Source organism: Triturus cristatus, chromosome 5_1, assembly GCF_964204655.1.
Source record: "Triturus cristatus chromosome 5_1, aTriCri1.1, whole genome shotgun sequence".
Classification (NCBI taxonomy): Eukaryota; Metazoa; Chordata; class Amphibia; order Caudata; family Salamandridae; genus Triturus; species Triturus cristatus.
Genome location: NC_140587.1, coordinates 295,860,676 through 295,880,942, shown reverse-complemented (window position 1 = coordinate 295,880,942; position 20,267 = coordinate 295,860,676). Strand labels below are relative to the sequence as shown.

General features: G+C 48.8%; 1 protein-coding gene and 1 long non-coding RNA gene across 2 annotated transcripts in view; one reads left to right on the top strand and one right to left on the bottom strand.

The window, feature by feature from the left end:
- Window positions 1-20,267, bottom strand: part of TATDN1 (TatD DNase domain containing 1) — a 195,367-nt gene that overhangs the window by 6,551 nt on the left and 168,549 nt on the right. The window lies entirely within an intron of this gene.
- LOC146830811 (uncharacterized) overlaps window positions 12,418-20,267 on the top strand; it is a 90,386-nt gene continuing 82,536 nt past the window's right edge. The window contains exon 1 of the long non-coding RNA XR_014961484.1: window positions 12,418-12,528. This is a non-coding gene — a long non-coding RNA (uncharacterized LOC146830811). The remainder of the gene's footprint in view (window positions 12,529-20,267) is intronic.

The window sequence follows — 20,267 nt, the reverse complement described above, 5'->3', positions numbered from 1 at the left end:
TCCCTGACAAGTCCCAACTAGCTGAGCAGGATGACAGCGAAGACTCAGCTGAGATCGCTGTGATATCCCTAATGATGTCTTGTACTTTCTGGAGAAAGAACCTTTGGAAGGCGTTGCAGTCAGGCTGGTTGCTAACAGGGACCCTCCCATCCAGCTGCATAAGTTCCCTTAAGATAGCAAAGGTCTCTCTTTGTTTATTTGTGGCTACTCTGATCCTGTTTTCATAGAAGGCTGACTTCCTCACCAGAATCTCTGCCTTGTATTTTGAAAGGGACTTTTTATAATTTTCTGCCTCCGCAGGACTATAATTAAGTCTCCACCTTCTTTCCACCTTACGAAGGGCTTGTTTTTGTTCTCTAAGTGATGCATCAAACCACAATGCTCCCTTTCCTTTAGCTCTGGTTTTCTCTAGTCGTTCGGGAGCCAGTTTATCCAAGGCGGCCCGGATCCAGGCCATGAAGGCTGTGGTATCCGAATCCAAGTTTGGTTCCCTTACCATAGGAGGTGAGGTGGAAAGCAGCGTGGCAAGTAGGACCTTCCTCCATAGTAGACTCGGTCCAGCGGGTGGGGGATCTCCTGGGACCCAGCACTTAATCAAGAAGTGGTCCGACCATATACAGGGACTAACTTCAGATATTTCTGTCTGGGGTATAGAGGACCAAACTAAATCAAGTGTATGGCCCTTCTCGTGTGTAGGTCCTACTACTAATTGCTGTAGGTTAAGTGAGGAAAGGTTATTTCCAAACTCGCCCACTATGGGGTCCCTAGGTGTCTTATCCCAGTGGTAATTAAAGTCCCCTACCACCATAAGGAATTTGTATCTAGAGGACAAGTTAACCATGAGCTTAAGAAACTTATCATTAAAATCTGGCGAGCTCTGGGGTGGACGATACACAGCCAACAGCAAAATGCAGGAGGTTTTGAATGAAATTTTTATCCCAAGGAGCTCTGCGCAGTCACAATTTTCAGCCACCACTTGTGTTACCTTGAGTGCCGCCAGTATATCTGGCGTAGATGAAGGACCTAACCAGGTCTCTGTGAGGGCAAGGATATCAATCTCGCCGTCAGCAAGGAGTGTGAAAACCTCTAGGTGGTGTTTTTGTAAAGAGCGCGTGTTAAGCGTGGCGATTTCTAACCCCGGAAGTTTCGGTGGATGTGGCGAGCATGAAGATCGTGGAGGTACACCTACTTCCTGCAATAAGGATTCTTTCTGCAATGTGGCTAATGTGACAGTGTCTAGCCCCGTGATACCTGGTCGTAGAGTCTGAAGAGTATCCATGGTGTACCATAGAGGCGGATGAAGGGACCTGGCCCCTAGGCCCGGTCTGGTGCGGACGGGCGCAGACCGGCTTTCCTCTGGCGCTCCTCCGGCGCGACGCTGCGCGCGTGCGCTGCGCGCTCGCATGCTGTTCCCCTAAATAGTGTGTGGCAGAAGACCTGTGTTGACACTAGAACGCTAACCCCAGAGGCGTCCTGGGAGCGTCACGGACACACACACAAGATGCCGGTCGGGAGCAAAAGCGGCGCGAAAATCACCCAAATGGTGAGTCTTGTGGGTCTCAATTTTAAGGTGCGAGCAGTGCGGACATGAGGGGGAGTGGGAAAGATACATTTGACACAATAATAATACAATACAATCGAAATTGTTAAAAAAGCAAAGTGCTCTAAAAAAGTTAAAAGTTAAAAGAAACGAGGAGCAGTGATTCTAGGTCAGCAGCGGTAGCGTAATAGTCCTACTCTACCATTACACAACATCAAGAGGGACCACTAGAAGAATGAAAATCCTATTTACATGGAACTTGTTGGCATCTTCATATGTCAGAAAAGTGCAAGAGTAAGACTCTGTGCCAGAAGTACCTGACAGGTACATGATGTTTTTCATTCTTATTACTGTAATCAGAATATGATACACATATCTCAGTTGCATTTGTCAGATTAACTTTCCTAAGAAACAATGTAATGTTTACTTTACGTTTTTAAGAAAACTGAATTATTAAATTGATTTTTTGTCTCCTATTTGTGTTCTCTTTAATTCCTTTTACTTGTATGTTCCTGCAAAACACAATGGTTGTCTGTTTTTCCATTTGCACTTCTAATCCACTGTGTTCTACAGATGTTCAACTGTGTGTATATCTTTAACCAGTTCACTCTTGTGTGTTTTAGCCAACCCTACCTGCTGTCAAACCAAGTACAGGCCCTAGTAGCTGAACTTCATTTCTTATAACTAACCTACAAGGACCCGTCCTCGAAATATTCATATACGTGATAAAGGAATTCAGGAAAAGGACCTTAGTAAAAAGCATTGGCAAAGACGACCTTTCAGGCTTTTTTTCCTGAAAACATGTTTCAAAGCTTGAGAAACAAATAGCATATAGGCCCTAGATGTTTTCCATATGAAAGGGAACCTTGCGCTACTGTTACAAGTGTTGAGCATATTCTGTGTAAGCGTGGGACTATACACTGCTGACACCTTTTCATGGAGGCTCAGGATTCTAAGTTACACCACAATGACTCCTAGCCAGATTCAAAGTTGGGAACATATACTTCATTGAAGGAATTATTTAAGCAGTGCATTAACTGATTCTTGAGTCCTACAGCTTCACACAAGAATGCTCATCAGAGAGTAAAAGATAAGTCATCAGCAGTACTTTTTGCCACTGCGACGGCTACTACTCTACTCCCCTCAAGGTCAGACTGTATAACCTTGAGGTCTGAAACATGTCTCACTGTAGCATTTGCACTGCGAATAAAATGTTCACAAAGCTCTATTTGGAAACTGGGGCGTTAAAAACATGGTAGTAATATTCAGAACTGGATATCTGCTGTACTTCTTCAATTCTGGAGTAATGTGTTATGGGCTTTGTTCCATGCTCATGCACATTTGGCATGCAGTGGCATAGTAGAGCAATAGAGGTAAACAGGGTAAAGAACAAATGTCAGGGGAAATACATCTTTTTTTTGCCATTCGAAAGGTGTGTCACACATCCCTAATGTGTTATAGCAGCCCGAACCAAAGTACAAAATTCACTTCTAAGAAGGCTCGTCCACCAAAGTTTGCTTATGAAGTGATAGACTGTTAACAATTTTACTTTTCATGATCATAAGAACTATTCTAGAACTTATTCAGAGAATTTGTCCCTGATAAAAGTTGGGCCTGTCTGACAGAAGTCCACTTTTGCTATACAAAGAGGAACTGAACTTTACTCTTGCCCTTAATGTTTTCTTAAAACTGGTTGCAAGAGCGCTGAACCTCTTGCTCTAGTTACCCTGCATGCAGTGGTATTCTGCATCTGGAGCTTGTTAACAAATATTTTCAGGATTTGCTGGGAGGTCCATTTGTAGACTGTTAAAATTCTACTATTAATTCACCACTGCAGATGTAACTGTGTCTCCCTTTTGCAGATGGAGGCACTGTAAAAAGTTTTAAGTATCTTTAGATGTACAAGACAGTCCTTTGATGCTCCGATATTGACAGGGACATTAGATAGATACTCATCTAGGATGAAGCCAAATCTCCGACTGCCTATATTAGGATTGAAAGAGGGAGTAACATGCACCGTTATTGGTTCACAGAAAACTAGAATGCAAGGTGAAGAGCATACTGAACTCCTATCCCCTTGGTAAACACTGAGTCAGCTTATGCATTAGCAAACTGGTATGTGCCGTGAACTTGGTCAAACCTGAACGCTGGTATATGGAGCGTTACATGAAAATGAGAACAGCTTGAACATGAGTTTTTTTTTCCAAACCAAAGAACCTTACACCAACTTGCCTTGTACCTCGCATACGGTAAGCTTTTGAAAATGTTTCATGCAGGGGGGAGGAGCCTAGCGCGCAACCAAGATGGCCGCGTAGGTGCGAGGCTCCCGAGGACCTCCGTGACCTCCTACACATATCCTGAAAATATCCTGTCCTAGATGAGGGGACTGTTTTGGTGAGCCCGAGCTGAGGTGGCACCCGTTTTCCGCTTCCAAATTGGACCTCGGACGCCGGCGGGAACACCGATCGAGGTTTGCGGCCTTCTCCACGCCGAACCCCGGATTGGATCTGTGGGGCTATCCGGAGACAAAGTGAACAACAGCGGCGGGCAGGGCTCGGCGACTCGCGTACCCCGCACTTTCACTTTCGCTTTTGCACCCTCCTTGCTGTCTTGGCGAGGTTGGGTCGCGGGGCACTGTGAGGTGGTGTGGCCTCGTTGGGGTACCCTGCCGGCCCGCCGGCTGTGATCCACCCCGCGGATCTGTGGTGGCCCCCCCCCGGAGCCCGTGAACCGGCTTGCCTGCCCTTTACGACGTGATTGGCACGATCGGGGGACTGGAATCATGTCCACAAAGCAAGATGGTGACCGGGCAAAGGTGAAATCGACCCGACGTGGCGCAGCCCATCAGTCTAACAGCATGGACCGCTACACCCTCCAGAAGGGATCTCCCGAGGTGCCGCGTAGGTCCCCTGAGGGCCCGACTGATGCTCCTGCTCTGCCCGCGGATCTGACCCTGCGGGATGTCATGGGTGCTATCGCCGAGATGAAGGCCTCGGTGAGCCAGCGTTTTGATACACTGGCGCAGAAGATAGACTCGGTCCTCGTGGATGTTGGCTTGGTGAGGGCCGATCTATCCAAGACCAATGATCGGGTCGATTCTTTGGCCCACACCACATCGGGCCTCACGACAGATGTGGCGACCCTCCAAAAGGAGGTGCGCCGGCTTGGCCAGGTGAGTGCGCTGATGGATCGCCGCTTGGAGGATTCCGAGGGTCGGGCCCGAAGGAACAATGTCCGCATTATCGGGGTGCCTGAGGGACGTGAGGAGGCGGCGGCGGACCTATTCGTGGAGGACTTGATTCTCACCCATCTCCAGCCCCGGGGGCTGAGTAAATTCTTCGCGGTGGAACGGGCCCACAGGGTTCCCGGGGGAAGGCCTAAGACCGGAGCCCCTCCGAGGCCTCTCATTGCCCGGATTTTCAACTTTCGGGACAGAGATGCTATTCTGCAATCCTCCAGACTACAGGGACCGGTCAGACTCGACAATATGGACATAAATTTTTATCCTGATTTCACCCCAGCGGTCCAAAAGCAGAGACTGAGCTTTCTCGGAGTCAAACGTCGTCTACGGGACCTAAACCTCAAGTATGCGATGCTTTTCCCAGCTAAGTTGCGGGTGGAGGTGGATGGCCGCACGCACTTTTTTGATCGTCCCGAAGCGGCCGGGGACTGGCTGGATACTTGGTCTGGGGATCGGGCTCGGGGGGGTGGGGGGGGAGCGGTTGGGGGAGAGGGCTCGCCGGATCAGAACTGAGGGACTAATATTAGGCCTCGCTTTGGACAAAATTGATGTCACTTTTGACTGTTCGTCTGTTCGAGTAAGTTCCCCTCCTGTGGAGGTCGTGTGGGGTCCCTTGGGGGTTCTCCCTCCTCCTCTGGGGGTTTAGTTAGTTTAACCATCTATGGGGCGACAGGCACACTGCACTTTGGGGGGGCTGTTCGGGCTCATGCAGGGGTGCAGGGAGGGGGGAGTTCTGTTGGGGTGGGTGGGTTGGGGTGGGGTGTTGTTAGTTTTTACCACAAGGCAAACCCTTTTTTGTATTGGTCTTAAGGTGCTCTCGGGGGGACGAATGATGGCTTCTGTGTGTGATGGGGGGTAGGGACTTGACTTTGTTGTCTTGGAACGTTAATGGACTGGGGGATAGGATCAAACGAGGTGTGGTCCTGCAGTATTTGAAACGAATCTCACCCGATGTAGTCTTTCTGCAGGAGACACACCTTATTGGTAATTCTTTTTGTGCCATGAATCGGCGTGGCTACCGTTTGGTGGCCCACTCGGGCTTCACGTCGGGCTCACGGGGTGTGGGCATCATGGTGAAGAACTCGCTCCCGTTGGAAATTGATGAGGTGCTCCATGATGATAGGGGACGCTACACTGTCTTGGTGGGGAGAATGGAGGGCAAAGTAGTTGTCTTTGTATCAGTATACGTCCCACCGGGGCTACAGTCGACCACTTTTGCAGACCTGGGGCGCCTCCTCCTTGGCCTTCCGGGGGGGCTTCTGGTGGTTGGGGGGGACTTCAATGCGGTGGTTTCTGGGACTGTGGATCGTCACCCCCCTAGGGACCTCCCCCGGGCACAGGCGTGGCTGTCCGGCCTCTTGGATACACTGGGATTGGTGGACTGCTGGCGCTTAAAACATCCCACGCAGCTGAAGTACACTTTCCACTCAGGGGCCCATGGTAGCCTCTCACGGCTTGATTATGTCCTTGTCCCGGCGGCCTATGTTGGGAGGGTTGGAGAGGTGCGCCATTTGGCGCGGGGTATCTCAGATCACTCCCCGCTCCTGTTACACTTTGATGTCTGCCCGAGGGGTGAGGGCAGGGTAGTTCCAATCAATGCCTGGTACCTGCGCGACCCCACCATTCGCGCTGACTTGATTAAATCCTTACAGCGATACTTTGATGAGAATGTGGGGTCCGTCCATTCGGCTATCTCCCTGTGGGAAGCCTTCAAGACAGTTCTCAGAGGGGAGGCCCTATCCCTTATTTCCCATGCCCGGAGGCGTGAGCGGGAGGAGGTGACCCGGGTGGAGGCCGAAATTGCCGAATTGGAGGGTGATCTAGAGGGTGGGGTGACAGATGCTGCGCTACATGTCCTACAGCTTAAGCAGGCGGCCTACAGGGCCCTCGTCACGGAGGCGGCCAGGGGCCTCAGTAGGGAGCAACAGGGGCGACTGTATGATGTGGGTGATAAGGCTGGTAAACTGCTCGCGTGGTTGGATAAAAAGGAGAGAGCGAATCGTGTGGTCCCGCTGATTGAGAGGATGGATGGTGTGAGTGTAACCGAGCCAGAAGAAATTGTCTCCTGTTTCGCGGATTATTTCCGTGAAGTGTATTCCCCGGTTTCTCCCTGCTCGGAGGAAGATTCCCATGCCCTGCTTAGGGATATCGCGCTGCCTTCCCTTTCGGAGGAGGACAGGGTGTCGTTGGATGCCGCTCCCACCTCCGACGAAATTGCCCTCGCCATACGCTCGGTCGCCTCTGGCAAGGCCATGGGCCCGAATGGCATCCCTATCGAGTTGTATAAGTTGCGACCGGATGCATTGGCACCCCACCTTCGCGCGATGTTCCTGGCGGCCCACTCGCTGGGCTCCCTCCCGCTGGACCAGCGTCTGGCTACAATCGTGATGATCCACAAGGAAGGGAGACCTCGGGACCGGGTTACATCCTATCGGCCTATCTCGCTCTTAAATGCGGAGCCCAAAATTCTTGCCAAGGTGCTGGCCAATCGGCTGGTCGGCGTGGTGGGCGATCTGGTCCATCAAGACCAGTCCGGCTTTATTCCCCATCGCAACACGGCTCCTAATCTGCGGCGCTTGCACGGGGTGCTCGCACGTGTTCCATTCGTGCGGGAGCCGGCCATACTGGCGTCCTTAGACGCCACCATGGCGTTTGACACGCTTGAGTGGCCATACATTTGGGCGATGCTGGCGAAGTTTGGATTTGGCCCGGGTTTCATCAGTTGGGTCAAATTGTTGTATTCGGGCCCATTGGCGCAGGTGGTGGTAAATGGAAGAGTATCGGCCCCATTCGAGCTGGGCCGGGGCACGCGGCAGGGCTGCCCCTTGTCGCCGCTCATGTTTGCGCTGGCCTTGGAGCCCCTGGCGGAGTGGCTGCGGTGGCATCCTTCCATCCGTGGTCTCCGTTGGACCCCCGAGTACGAGGACCGCGTGTCCCTATACGCTGACGACATCCTTTTGTACCTAGCCTCCCCACGTAAATCACTAATAGTCCTGGTTGATGTTTTACGTTCATTCGGCCGCAACTCAGGCCTTGTCATCAACTGGGCTAAATCATGTGTGTATGTGCTCTCCGGGGAGGCTCCCGTCCTCCCGCGGGGCTGTCCGATCCAGATTGCCTCTCAGGGGTTTAGGTACCTGGGTGTCTACATTACTCTGGACCCGGAGGCCCGCTACGAGCGGAACTTGCTTCCCCCCCTCCAGCGCTTGAAGGAGGACGTCGCGCGCTGGCGGCGCCTGCCGCTTTCGCCGCTCGGCCGGGCGGCGCTGTTTAAGATGATGTCGTTGCCACGCTTCCTGTACGCTCTCCAGAACACTATGGACTTAGTCCCGGCGCGCTACTTCCGTGAGGTGGAGAGTCTACAGCGCCGCCTGTTCTGGGACGGGAGGCCGCGTATTGCCCTGGCGAAGTTGACGCTCCCATGGTACGACGGGGGGATTGCCCTCCCGGATATTAAACGGTATTACTGGGCCTCCCAGTTAGCTGCAATCAACCATGGCCTCTACGGGCCCGCCTTGAACCCGGCATTTGAAATGGACAAGATGCTACTGCCCGGTGGCGACTACAATCGAGCGCTCTACTCTGGCGCGCCCGACGCTCGCCTGACGGGACCTACGCGTGTCATGGTGCAAGTATGGCACGCGGCTAATGCAGCTATGGGGTGGAAGGACCGTTTGACCCGGGCGTCACCGCTGTACGCGTCTGAGAGGTTGGGCTCCCTGTGGACCTCGAAGGGCTTCGAGAAGTGGGACACGATAGGCATCAGTAAAGTTGGGGATCTCTGGACGAGGGGGGGATTTAAAACATTTGAGATGCTGCAGACGGAGTTTCAGCTGCAGGACAGTGAATACTTTCGGTACTTGCAGGTCCGTCATGCACTGGGCTCCGTCTTCCCAGACGTTGCCTCCATCCCGGAGTCTTCCCCCCTGGAGGACAGAGTGCTAGATGGCCATGTCCCAGACAGCACGATCTCACTTATTTACAAAAAACTGATCAATGACCACTCGGGCTTGCTAACTGGCCTCCGAGAGGCTTGGGTTGCCGATGGGCTGGAGTTGGACGACGAGGACTGGATCTCCGCGGTGGCCTCTCCGAAGGAGGTGGCCATACCGGCTCGCCTTCGCTTCGTCCAGCTTAAGATACTCCACCGGGTCTACATGAAGGGGCCAAGGCTTCTGCGTATGGGCTATGCTGAGGATGGATTGTGTAAGCGTGGGTGTGGTGCTTTGGCGACCTTTCTGCATATTTTGTGGGAATGTCCGAAGGTGGAGCGATTTTGGCGTGGTGTGCACGAGGTCCTGCGAGTGGTTACGCGTGTCGCGCTGCTGCCTGAAGCGAGGAGGTGCCTGTTGAATGTGTGGGAACCAACTGACTACTCGGCTCCGCAGATGTGGTGGGTGACTCTGGGATATATGGTAGCTAAGCGTGATATTGCTCAACTGTGGGGATCCCAGAAGCCCCCGGCGGTGTCGGCCTGGAAAGAACACATGGACTGGTGCATGTTTCGAGAAAAGGTGGTGTATGTGGCGAGGGGTAAGCCTGGGACATGGGTGAAAGTATGGGGCCCCTGGAACGCCTATCGCGGGGGTATCTGCGCGCCACCACTGCTGCCTGCTGCCTCACCAGCCCCGTCCCCTTAGCTGACTCCTTCCCCCAGCCCCGGGCACAGGGTTCCCCCAGTCCTTGCTCTGTTCCCCTTCCCCTCTTTAGACTCCTGTGGATACTTGGGGTCCCCCATTCGGGGAGCACGTGCTGCTACTGTCGATTGCGGGTTGCCTTGTGGGTGTGGTTTTTTCTTGTTGTTTGTATAAAATGAAACCGTATTGTGGGGTCTGACTGATATGGCCCACGGCATTGATACCTCCTGATTATGCTCCTCTGCAACACCAAGTGTTTTATGAACGTATGTCATATGCTCCTGTCATTCCTAGCGGCCGGCCGGAAGGTTGTAGGCCCATACCTGTATATTCTTGAGATTTGTAATAAACGGTTTAAAAAAAAATAAATAAAAAAAGAAAAAAAAAAGAAAATGTTTCATGCAGTGTTCATGATCAGAACATTGCTGAAGACCTCCTTTCATGGGTGACACAACATGTTGCAGGTAAAGGTGTATGCTCTAAGTAGCATGAACATAGCTGTTGCTTCTTGGTTCTGGTATTTTTAAGCTTTTGCTAATGCCGGCTCTTGCCTCTAGCCATCATATCCTTTCCTTGTCCTCCTACTGTCCTTTCCCAAGGTCTGTAAATCCAAAGGAAAAGCACGTAGTAATCAGACATTTGTAGTTGCTTTCGGTCTCATTTGAGATCTCCTTTCCTGCAGACTCTTCCCTATCATCCCTTCCTTTATTTGTCCAGTGGGAACCTCTGTGCATATCACAAACAGAGGCAGTGCTGCTGGAGTTGGAGAATATGCAGTTTCTGAGAAATTGGCTCAGACATATCCCTTCAAATCAGGGACTTGCCACAAAGATATTAAAAAATGCCGGAAGCGAACATGAATTATCACAGCTAATCTCAGATATACTGAAAAGATGAAATCATATGAAACTGTAAAAGTGAATTGGGGGTCTCTCTGTGCGAAACAAACTGAGATACTTTCTGATACATATTTGGATGACACACTCAAAAAAGACCAGCAAAAAGCCGGAAGTCTTGTATATTACTATACACCATGCAGAGTTAAAGGAATTAACACCCAACCTATACAGAACATGTATTATTATTGGTGATATAAATACTGGGAAGCATAGGTAAGACCGAGCAATTAAAAATATGGCACAATAAATGAATATATACGAATTGGCTGAGCCAAATTGACAAAAATATTACATGTTTCAGACACTTTTGAAGGACATGCAGAGCACATGGCAAAGTCTGAGCATTTATAATAATACATTTTTTATGTACTGTTTAGATCTGCACTGCTGCAGTTTCTAAGTTTCTAATAACAGGTGTTACTATTTCCCAGATTAATGGTACTCATTACTGACAAGCATCATCATATGCATGGAATAATTAGTGCGTGTTCTGTATTGGAGAGCAAAGTTTCCAATGGGAATTAACTTGGAAAATCTTTTTTAGGCCCTCTCCCCTTTTTCTTAGCCCCTGCTTGACCGATCAGGGCTAAACCTTAATACTTTCCATAAAGGAGACAAACTGAATGAATTGTTTCTTGGAAATGTTCGTGCAGAATTGCTAAATGGCGCCACGTTATTCAAGAAACAAAAACTGCCTTTCTTATGGAAGCTCTGACCTAACTCTAACTACACAATGGTAACCACCCCACTGTGAGATATCTATCTATCTATCTATCTATCTATCTATCTATCTATCTATCGATCCATGTTGACAGACTTTTCAATAATTGCACTGACCCGCGGAATTCAATGCAACATCCCTGCAAACTACAGCATCCATACACTACAACCAAAGCAGGCTACATCCCATGGCCATGATGAAATACTATGCCAGTGAAAGGTGTTGATCAACTCTATGCCATCTAAATATTGGAATGCCATATGCCTAGACAGGAGATAGTGTCAGTCAGTAGTTCTTTCCTTCCAATAAATGAAGACCTATTTCCATGTGGCAATAAGGAATTTATTAGGTAACCCCATACACCAGGCCTTCTCATCCAACTGACCCACACATCAAACTAGAGCATTCCCAGGCCCACTGAACACTCCCAACAAAGAACATCAGATACACAACCTTTCTCAGGCCTAGCTCTCACATGCTTCTGAACCGTTCTGCTTTCTCCCCGTTTTTTCTGAATGCTTTCTCCTGCTTTTGCCTAGTTTTTACTGCTTTCTCTTTCTTCCCCCCTTTTTCTGAGTGCTTTCTCCTGCTTTTGCCTTGTTTTTACGACTTTCTCCTTCCTCTCTGCCTTTTTTTGGAGTGCTTTCTCCTGCTTTTGCCTCATTTTTCCCTGCTTTCTCTGCGATACAGCTAGCAACTCCAGCGCCTTGAGACCCTCAGGGGTGATTTGCCACGCATTATAAATCCTTGATTGGTTGATTACAACATATATCCCTCTCATAGCATAACAATGTTAAACTGATATACAAATTAACATACTTATACATAGAAATGAATATGAGAACGATGTTTCAAATAAATATTTAAACATAATCATGAAACCTTATTGGTTTACCCACGTTTTTTCTCAATCTTTTATTCTCCAAGCTTCTTTCACCTAGTTTGCCATTCCTATTTTCCTTGTGAATGCGATTACACACTACAATTCTGCAGTGGCGGCTGGTATTAAGGGGCATAGGGGGGCGTTGCCCTACCTACCAGCATCGGGGAAAACTAAAGGGAGAGATTAGAGAATGAACACCATGGAAAAGAAGTGCTTACTGCTTGGTGCTCCGAAACAAAAAAAAAGATTTTACATAGTTTCCGTGAAACTAGCGAGGAGGCTGGTGACATCAGCCTTGAGGGAGAGGCTGCATAAAGCAGCAGTGCATGTATTTCAAATGGGGCGCTAAGGAATTGGCCCGGGGCGCGGTCAGTGGAGCGCCATTCAGGATAATGGGAAGGGGCAGGGCTGGCGCACAGTGCAGGGGGTGGTAACAGTTTCAGCACTCCTTTCGCCTCCGTGAATTAGGCTTCCTAATTGGGTATGGCCGAAGCGACCTTAAGGGAGTGGCTACGCAACTTTGGTAGCTCCTATTTCCGGGACACAGTTGCTGGAAAAAGAAAGGCGCCGCCACCTGCAGCTGTGGTTGCAAACCAGCGCGCAGCAGGTTGGTTGGTTTACTTTTATCAGATTAGCAACCTTTAGTTCGATACAGAAGGTGTGAAGTAGTAGCAGCTGAAATAAGTGTAAGGTCTTTCTGTGTGCCATTCTTCCTGCCCACCTATCACTCCTCTCTGTCACCGTATCATGCCCCGGGCGCTAATACCCCTTTATCTGCTATCTGTACAAGTGGTCCTCAGTGTCACCGCCTCCAATATCAGGGCCTCCCTTTATGCCTGTTTGTGGGGTACGCTCTGTTGCTTGTTGGCATATTTCAGACCCCCCCCACCTTTAATCTCGTTGACCATGATCCCACGCCCCTGTGTTTTGTCCAGGGGCAGTAAACGCAGACCCGGACATGTAAACAGATATGTCGCAGGAATGCGGAGTATTTCTACAATCGACCTCTCCCGGGCAACGGGGCATGTATTTACCACAGTGGTGGTGGGGCGAATTGTGGCGACCACCTTGAGGCCACGGTGACAGGCCTCCAGGACGCACTTCTGTCTGGGTCTGTGCTGGTTCGTAAAACACATATGTAAATGAACCCAAAGGGTCTTCTTTCTGCTGCTGTAATTTAAAGCGCCTGCTTTAAATAGGCAAGACAGCAAAGAACTGTGAACTTATTTAAAGTGCATACACGCAGCAGCAAACCGGACACCCTTTCAGTTCATGTACATTTGTGTGTTTTACGAACTTGCGCAGAACATTTCAGCCCGGATGACACATGCTGCCTTTACGGAGGCACTTCCATCACGGAAGTGCTTGCTCTTAAAGGCAGTGTGTTTGAGCTCACATAGTGCTTGCCGACCGTCCCTTCTCTTACATGCTGCCACTTTCAGAGCCGCAGGACAAGCGCCTTACCCGGAGCGGCAACGCGTGTTTCTGTATTGTTTGTAATTTTTGAACCATTTGAACTAGAAACACATTTGTATGTGCTTGTGGCAAATAGATAATTATTATGCGAAAATCTCTGTGGGCACAAAATTGCATAATTCTAGTGGCGCTGATTGCAGGGGCGGCTGGTGACATCTGGAAGTGGTGGGCGTAAAATTATTGTCATACTGCACCGCAGCGAGTGAGCCTAGCGAGCGAGCCAGAACAACCTATAGGGGGATTTTTGTTTTTTTTAAAGTGGACAAATGGTGCATTTGCAAGCAAATTTGAGAAAGCAGGAAGGTTATTAAAGCAATTGTGAAAGTGCAGTCATTACATTAATAAAGAGATGTCACGAATTCCCCATATGGTAATAATACTAGTTCTACTATAAGAGGGGGCCTAAAGAAACCTTTATCAGCAGCAAATAGACTACCAGAGACTCAAGCAAGCAGCAGTCAGGGACACAGTGAATTCTGGAGATCTTTCACGACTTTTTTAGGGGAGACAGACCTACAACTCTTTTGTACTTTATCACTAGACAACACAATATTCATGTTTCACGCAGTTGTATACAAAAACCGTGCCAGGATTATTGGCACAGCAAGCCAAAATGCATTTTGTCCTTGGCACCTCCCTACCAGCAAAATAGTCACATTTACAGCTCCCAGATGCAACGCAGTACCCTTTTGCTATCTGTTAGCACTGTAAGGCACCTGTCTTATCTCATCTTAAGGACGGTCTTTAAGCATATGGCCATGTCTGAACTGGGGTGGCAGAGTGGGCTAAAGAACGGTGATGGATAAAACCCAGATCTGTTGACTGGGTGTGAGTGTTTGATTGGTTCTGATGCTCCGTCCATCACCAACTCCTTTTGTACTGCTTTGTTCGCCATAAGTTGGCAGGGTATGCTCAGACGTGAGTCCCTTGCTCACTTTGCCACTGGATTCAAGCAAGCCTGGCTGAAGACGGCTGAAATGCCAGAAACCGGTCCTAGGAAGCTTGTTTCCGGTCCAGGGAAGGCATGGCTTGGCAGTTCGGGCTGGACTGTTCCCATGAGGCACAGGGTCAGACTGATTTGCATATGGCCATGTCTGAACTGGGGTGGCAGAGTGGGCTAAAGAACGGTGATGGATGAAACCCAGATCTGTTGACTGGGTGTGAGTGTTTGATTGGTTCTGATGCTCCGTCCATCACCAACTCCTTTTGTACCGCTTTGTTCGCCATAAGTTGGCAGGGTATGCTCAGACGTGAGTCCCTTGCTCACTTTGCCACTGGATTCAAGCAAGCCTGGCTGAAGACGGCTGAAATGCCAGAAACCGGTCCTAGGAAGCTTGTTTCCGGTCCAGGGAAGGCATGGCTTGGCAGTTCGGGCTGGACTGTTCCCATGAGGCACAGGGTCAGACTGATTTGCATATGGCCATGTCTGAACTGGGGTGGCAGAGTGGGCTAAAGAACGGTGATGGATAAAACCCAGATCTGTTGACTGGGTGTGAGTGTTTGATTGGTTCTGATGCTCCGTCCATCACCAACTCCTTTTGTGCCGATAATCCTGGCATGGTTTTTGTATACAACTGCATGAAACATGAATATTGTGTTGTCTAGTGATAAAGTACAAAAGAGTTGTAGGTCTGTCTCCCCTAAAAAAAGTCGTGAAAGATCTCCAGAATTCACTGTGTCCCTGACTGCTGCTTGCTTGAGTCTCTGGTGGTCTATTTGCTGCTGATAAAGGTTTCTTTAGGCCCCCTCATATAGTAGAACTAGTATTTTTTACCATATGGGGAATTCGTGACATCTCTTTATTAATGTAATGACTGCACTTTCACAATTGCTTTAATAACCTTCCTGCTTTCTCAAATTTGCTTGAAAATGCACCATTTGTCCACCTTAAAAAAAAAAAATCCCCTTATAGGTTGTTCCGGCTCGCTCGCTACGCTCACTCGCTGTGGTGCAGTATGACAATAATTTTACGCCCCATCACTTCCAAATGTCACCAGCCGCCTCTTCAATTCTGTTCATATTCCACACAGTGCCATCTTCCACCTTTACATAATTGTATACCTCTTTGATGACCTTCATAGGTCTTCAAAAATTTTGTAGCACTCTTTTGTACATACCTGGGATAATTTGCCGGAACAAATTGACCAACTGCAACTTCTGTTTCCTTCACCCTTTTATGTTCAACATAGTGTTCTTTATATTCCATTTGTTTCATCTTAACACTATTCTTAATATCATTGTGGGAGACGTATGCCGCAGCAGCCACACAGAGTCTTCCCTGAGCAGCCTGGGGACTGGCAACCCTGCAAGTTCTGTAATTAGCCACCGTACTGAGCCACACAGGCATATTCTGACGCCTCCAGGCTGTATTACTCCCCATATCGCATATGGCCGGAGGGGTCCGTACCAACGCATGTTAGGCCGTGCAGGCCCATTTGGACGCCTTGTAGGCTGTAAAACTGGTAAGAAATAACACTCTGCGGGGTCTGTATTCATTCAAGCACCTAGGCGGCCTGACAGGCCATATAAGGGACACTGTCCCAGGCTGACCCATCAAATCTATTGAGTGTAGTATCCCAGCGCCTCAGAATCCCTTACATCGTGGAGCCCTCAAGTCTCCCCTAATTTTACTGGGCCCCCAGTACCACATAGACAGCTCTGTCATATAATGACTCTCCAGTAGATGCCATGCAGATATTGGAGAGCACATATGTCCTTCCTTCCCTGGGATGATGGTTTATATCCTACCCCTATTCTTAATATCTTCAAAATAGATTTTGCTGGATAAAACGCACCCCTTTCTCATTATGCAATGTTTAGTTTTCTACCCTTCAGTAGTTCAAATGGGGTGTAACTAGTGATATCATGTATTGTTGTTCTGCGCAACCACACAGTTTGTCTTATAAGTTCCATGCCCGGTTTTCTAAAAAATCTATTTACTCTTTTCACTGAATCATTGGCTTTGGGTTTCTGAGTGGCTGTCATTTTATGTGCAATGCTGTGGTCTTCTAAATATCTAGACATCCCTGTTGTACAAAACTGTGGCGCATTATCTCAGGAAAGGTCAATTTTGTTCACTTTTCAATTTGACTATCGAAAAAGCTTTATTTGTTCGCTACTGTGTGGGGAACTGGGGGGATTGCTTTTCTAGTAATACCGCAACATTTTAAGATTCGTTTTTAAAATTGTGGAAATTGCTTTTACTTTGTGTGATTTTTTTTCAAAACAACCTCAATTGGAGTGTGTCATACTCCACGCTACTCTAGTAGCATTTTTGAGAGGCTTCTGTCGGATAGCGGCAATCTTGGACGTGACTCGCGTTGTTCGCGGTCAGCGTTCCAGTCGATGTACGCTGCATGCCGGCTTCAGCCACACCCTTTTTAAATGGCCTCTGTTCAGACGCGCATCGGGCGCGCCTAAAGCAAGCCCGTCTGCGCCCATCAGCGCCAAGTCAGTGCTCAGGGCGAACCATACTGCCCGATTAGAATCAGGGACCAGAAATTACATCCGACTATCGAGTAAGTATTTAAAATCTCTCAGACCTCTACCATGTCCGTCACATAGCGGCAACATGGTAGGGCCTACAAGTGATTTTGTTTGTGTGGACTGTGGGTATATATTCTCACCGAAGTGCCCTCTGAATAACATGTCTGCTGACTCATTCATGTCTGAGTGCATTAGTGCCTGCCTTATCAACGCTAGATCTCTGAGGAAGCACTATGTAGATGTTGCAGATTTGGTCTCTGACAATCATTTAGATTTACTGTTTATCATGGAGACATGGCTTGATGCCTTTTCACACCCCATCGTGGCCTTGGCCACACCTGTTGGCTTCAAAGTCCATCGGGTGGATCGCCCAGTTGGCAGAGGTGGTGGTTTGGCGTTTTTGTACAGGAAATGCTGGACCTTGCATAGTGAGACATCCACTATCTAAGGGGAATGTGAGGTTCTAGATTTTAGCCTAAAACTTTCCGCTCACTTTACTCTGGGGGGTCCTTGATCAGCCAGTGCCTTTTTGGAAACTTGTGGGGATGCACTGGTAGAGCGTGAATTGTGTATTTCGAACAATGTGCTACTTGGGGATGTCAATCTCCATCTTGACTACCCGGAGACGACATACTCTGCAGCTTTTCTGGACTCTCTTTACTTGGCCCAGCTCTCTCAATGGGTCGGATATCCTACCCATCAAGGAGGGCACACTTTGGACACCATCTGCTCTAATTTTCCTATATCAGTGGTGAGGTCTTTGCCGGTCTCCTGGTCGGACCATTTCCCCACATTTTTCTCATGGGATATTAAGTGTCCTTCACGACTGGTCAACTGCCATCGCCGCCCAGTCCTTTAGGAAAATGGACCCGAGGCAACTTAGCAGTTCTCTGGCAGCCCCCCGGCCTTCCCTCCTTGGGGACATGGAGGAAAATGTGTCTAGGTTTGCAGACTGGATCTCCAACTCGGTTGGTACTCTATCTGCACCATGTCAACCAAAGCTGAGGAGAGAGTCCCCCTCCAAGCCTTGGTTTACCCATGAGCTGAAGACTCTTAAACATGCCTGTAAAATATTAGAGAGCGCATGGCGCTCCAGCGGATATTGTTCCACTGCCAAACACGTGCTTAGAGCTAAACGAAAAACTTTACTATGTGGCTATTGGAGTGGCCAATAACAATTCGAAAGAAATCTTTGCCATTGTGCAGAGTTTCTTGGCCCCTAGCGCCCAGGTGGCGTTGGTTCCAGTCTCAGAGACCTGGTGTAATACCCTGGCGAAATTTTTTAGGGACAAAATAATGAGCATCCAAGAGACATTTCTGACTATTCCCAGGCAGCCTATAGGCGCCCTGTCAGGGAATCCGGTGTCAGAATCTGCCTCCACTTTTTCTATGTTCAGACCCATCGATCAGCCCAGCTCTCTCAGAATCCTTAAGGCACTAAAATCAGGATCACCTAATGACCCGTGTGTGGCCAGGCTTCTGTCCGAAGTGGCGGATACTATTAATCCAGAGCGAGGCGCACGTTCCAGTGTCATGGAAACAGGCGCTGATTCTTCCCCTCCTCAAAAAGCTGTCACTTGGCCTTCTGTTACCGGAGAACGACCGACCTATCTCGCTTCTGCCAAGTTTGGCTAAGGTCTGCGAGAAGGTGGTCACGTCTCAACTTACCAACTATGTAGAGGTGTTAGGCCTGCTCCATCCGGCACAATCCGGTTTCTGTGCCTCGTATAGTACGGAGTCAGCACTGTTAGAGGTGAAAGAGGCAATCCGGGAGTGTCTGGATGCCGGCGGGAGAGCAGCTTTGGTTATGCTAGATCTCTCGGCGGCATTCGACAATGTGCCCCACTCCCTGCTCCTTGATCGACTTACTGAAATAGGCATTTCTGGACCAACTCTGCAGTGGATCTGGTCTTTCTTGGAATGCTGGTCGCAGCAGGTCTGGCTCCCTCCATGCGCCTCCGTGCCTTTGCAGGTGACTACCAGTGTGCCGCAGGGGTCATCACTTAGCCCCCTCCTCTTTAACATCTATGTGACTCCGCTGGTTTATCTCGCGGAGTCATTAGGGGCCAAAGTGATGGCTTACGCTGATGATACTCAGCTTTTGTTTTCTTGGAGTAAGGAGGAAGACTCGGTTGTGGCTGCGCAACACTGTCTGTCCTCTGTTTTTCACTGGCTTGCGAATGCACAGTTGAAGTGCAACAAACGAAAATCGGAGGTGCTCCTCTATGGTTCTTTCTCGGCGGATTTTAGAGAAAGGCTATGGCCTCCTGGTTTTCCGCTGCCAACTGCGTGAAAAGGCACCGTAAACAATCTAGGCGTCTGGTTCGATGAAAATTTGAACTTTGACACAAGTAAAGAAGTTGGCTGGGACCTGCTTTGGCACTCTAAAAACTCTGAGGAAGTTTCTCCCCCTTCTGCCTGGAAGCGCCAAAGAAACTGTGGTCCGTGCCCTGATTTTGTTCCGCTTGGACTACGCCAACGCTCTTCTGGTTGGTAGTCCGGGCTTTCTTGCTAAGAAATTGTAAGTGGTCCAAAACTTGGCAGCCAGACTGCTTTTGGGTCTGTCTTCTAGGCATAGTGTTCGCACCCACCTGCGTTCCTTGCATTGGCTCCCAGTTGAATCTCGTCTGAAATTCAAAATGCTGTCCATCGTATATCGAGCCCTCTATGGCTTAGGCCCTATCTATCTTCAGGAGAGATTTTCATTTTACAAACCAGGGAGACAGCTGCGCTCGTCGGCTCAACTGCTGATACAGACCCCCAGGTTCAATCGTCAAAGGATTGGTGGGAACTCCTTTGTTCGGAAAGTTGGTCTGGCTTGGAACATGCTGCCTTTTGCCCTTTGGGGCACCCAGGATCATCTGCTTTTTAAGAAAAATCTAAAAACGCTGCTTTTTTAGCCTCTGATTTGTGTGCATTGTTCTTCCTGGAGCAAGCGCCGGGACACACTCAAGTAGCCATGCGCTGTATAAATTAAATATAACATAACATAACATAACATAACATTATCATTGAGCGCCTTTATCAGAAACTAACTCAGCAGGATAAGCTTCATTCAGAAAATGTTTTTAAACAATATTATTACTTTTCCAATTGTCCCTCATAAATTGACCCGTAAATTACTTGGAAAAGTAAACAACCACAACGGCAACAAATCTGTTCCGCACTCCTAAAACATCCATTGGTCCCATAATGTCTAGTGCAATCTTGACCCATCCTCTCATAGTAAACTGCAGAGGTTGTAATGGTTGCACACTCGTTTTGTAAACCTTGTCACTATTGTCACATAATTCACGACTTCCCCTATTACTTTATCCATATATTGTAGTGGTGACAGGGTTTTATGTGCATACATTGCTATGTTAGCATAAGGGCTTTAGAAGT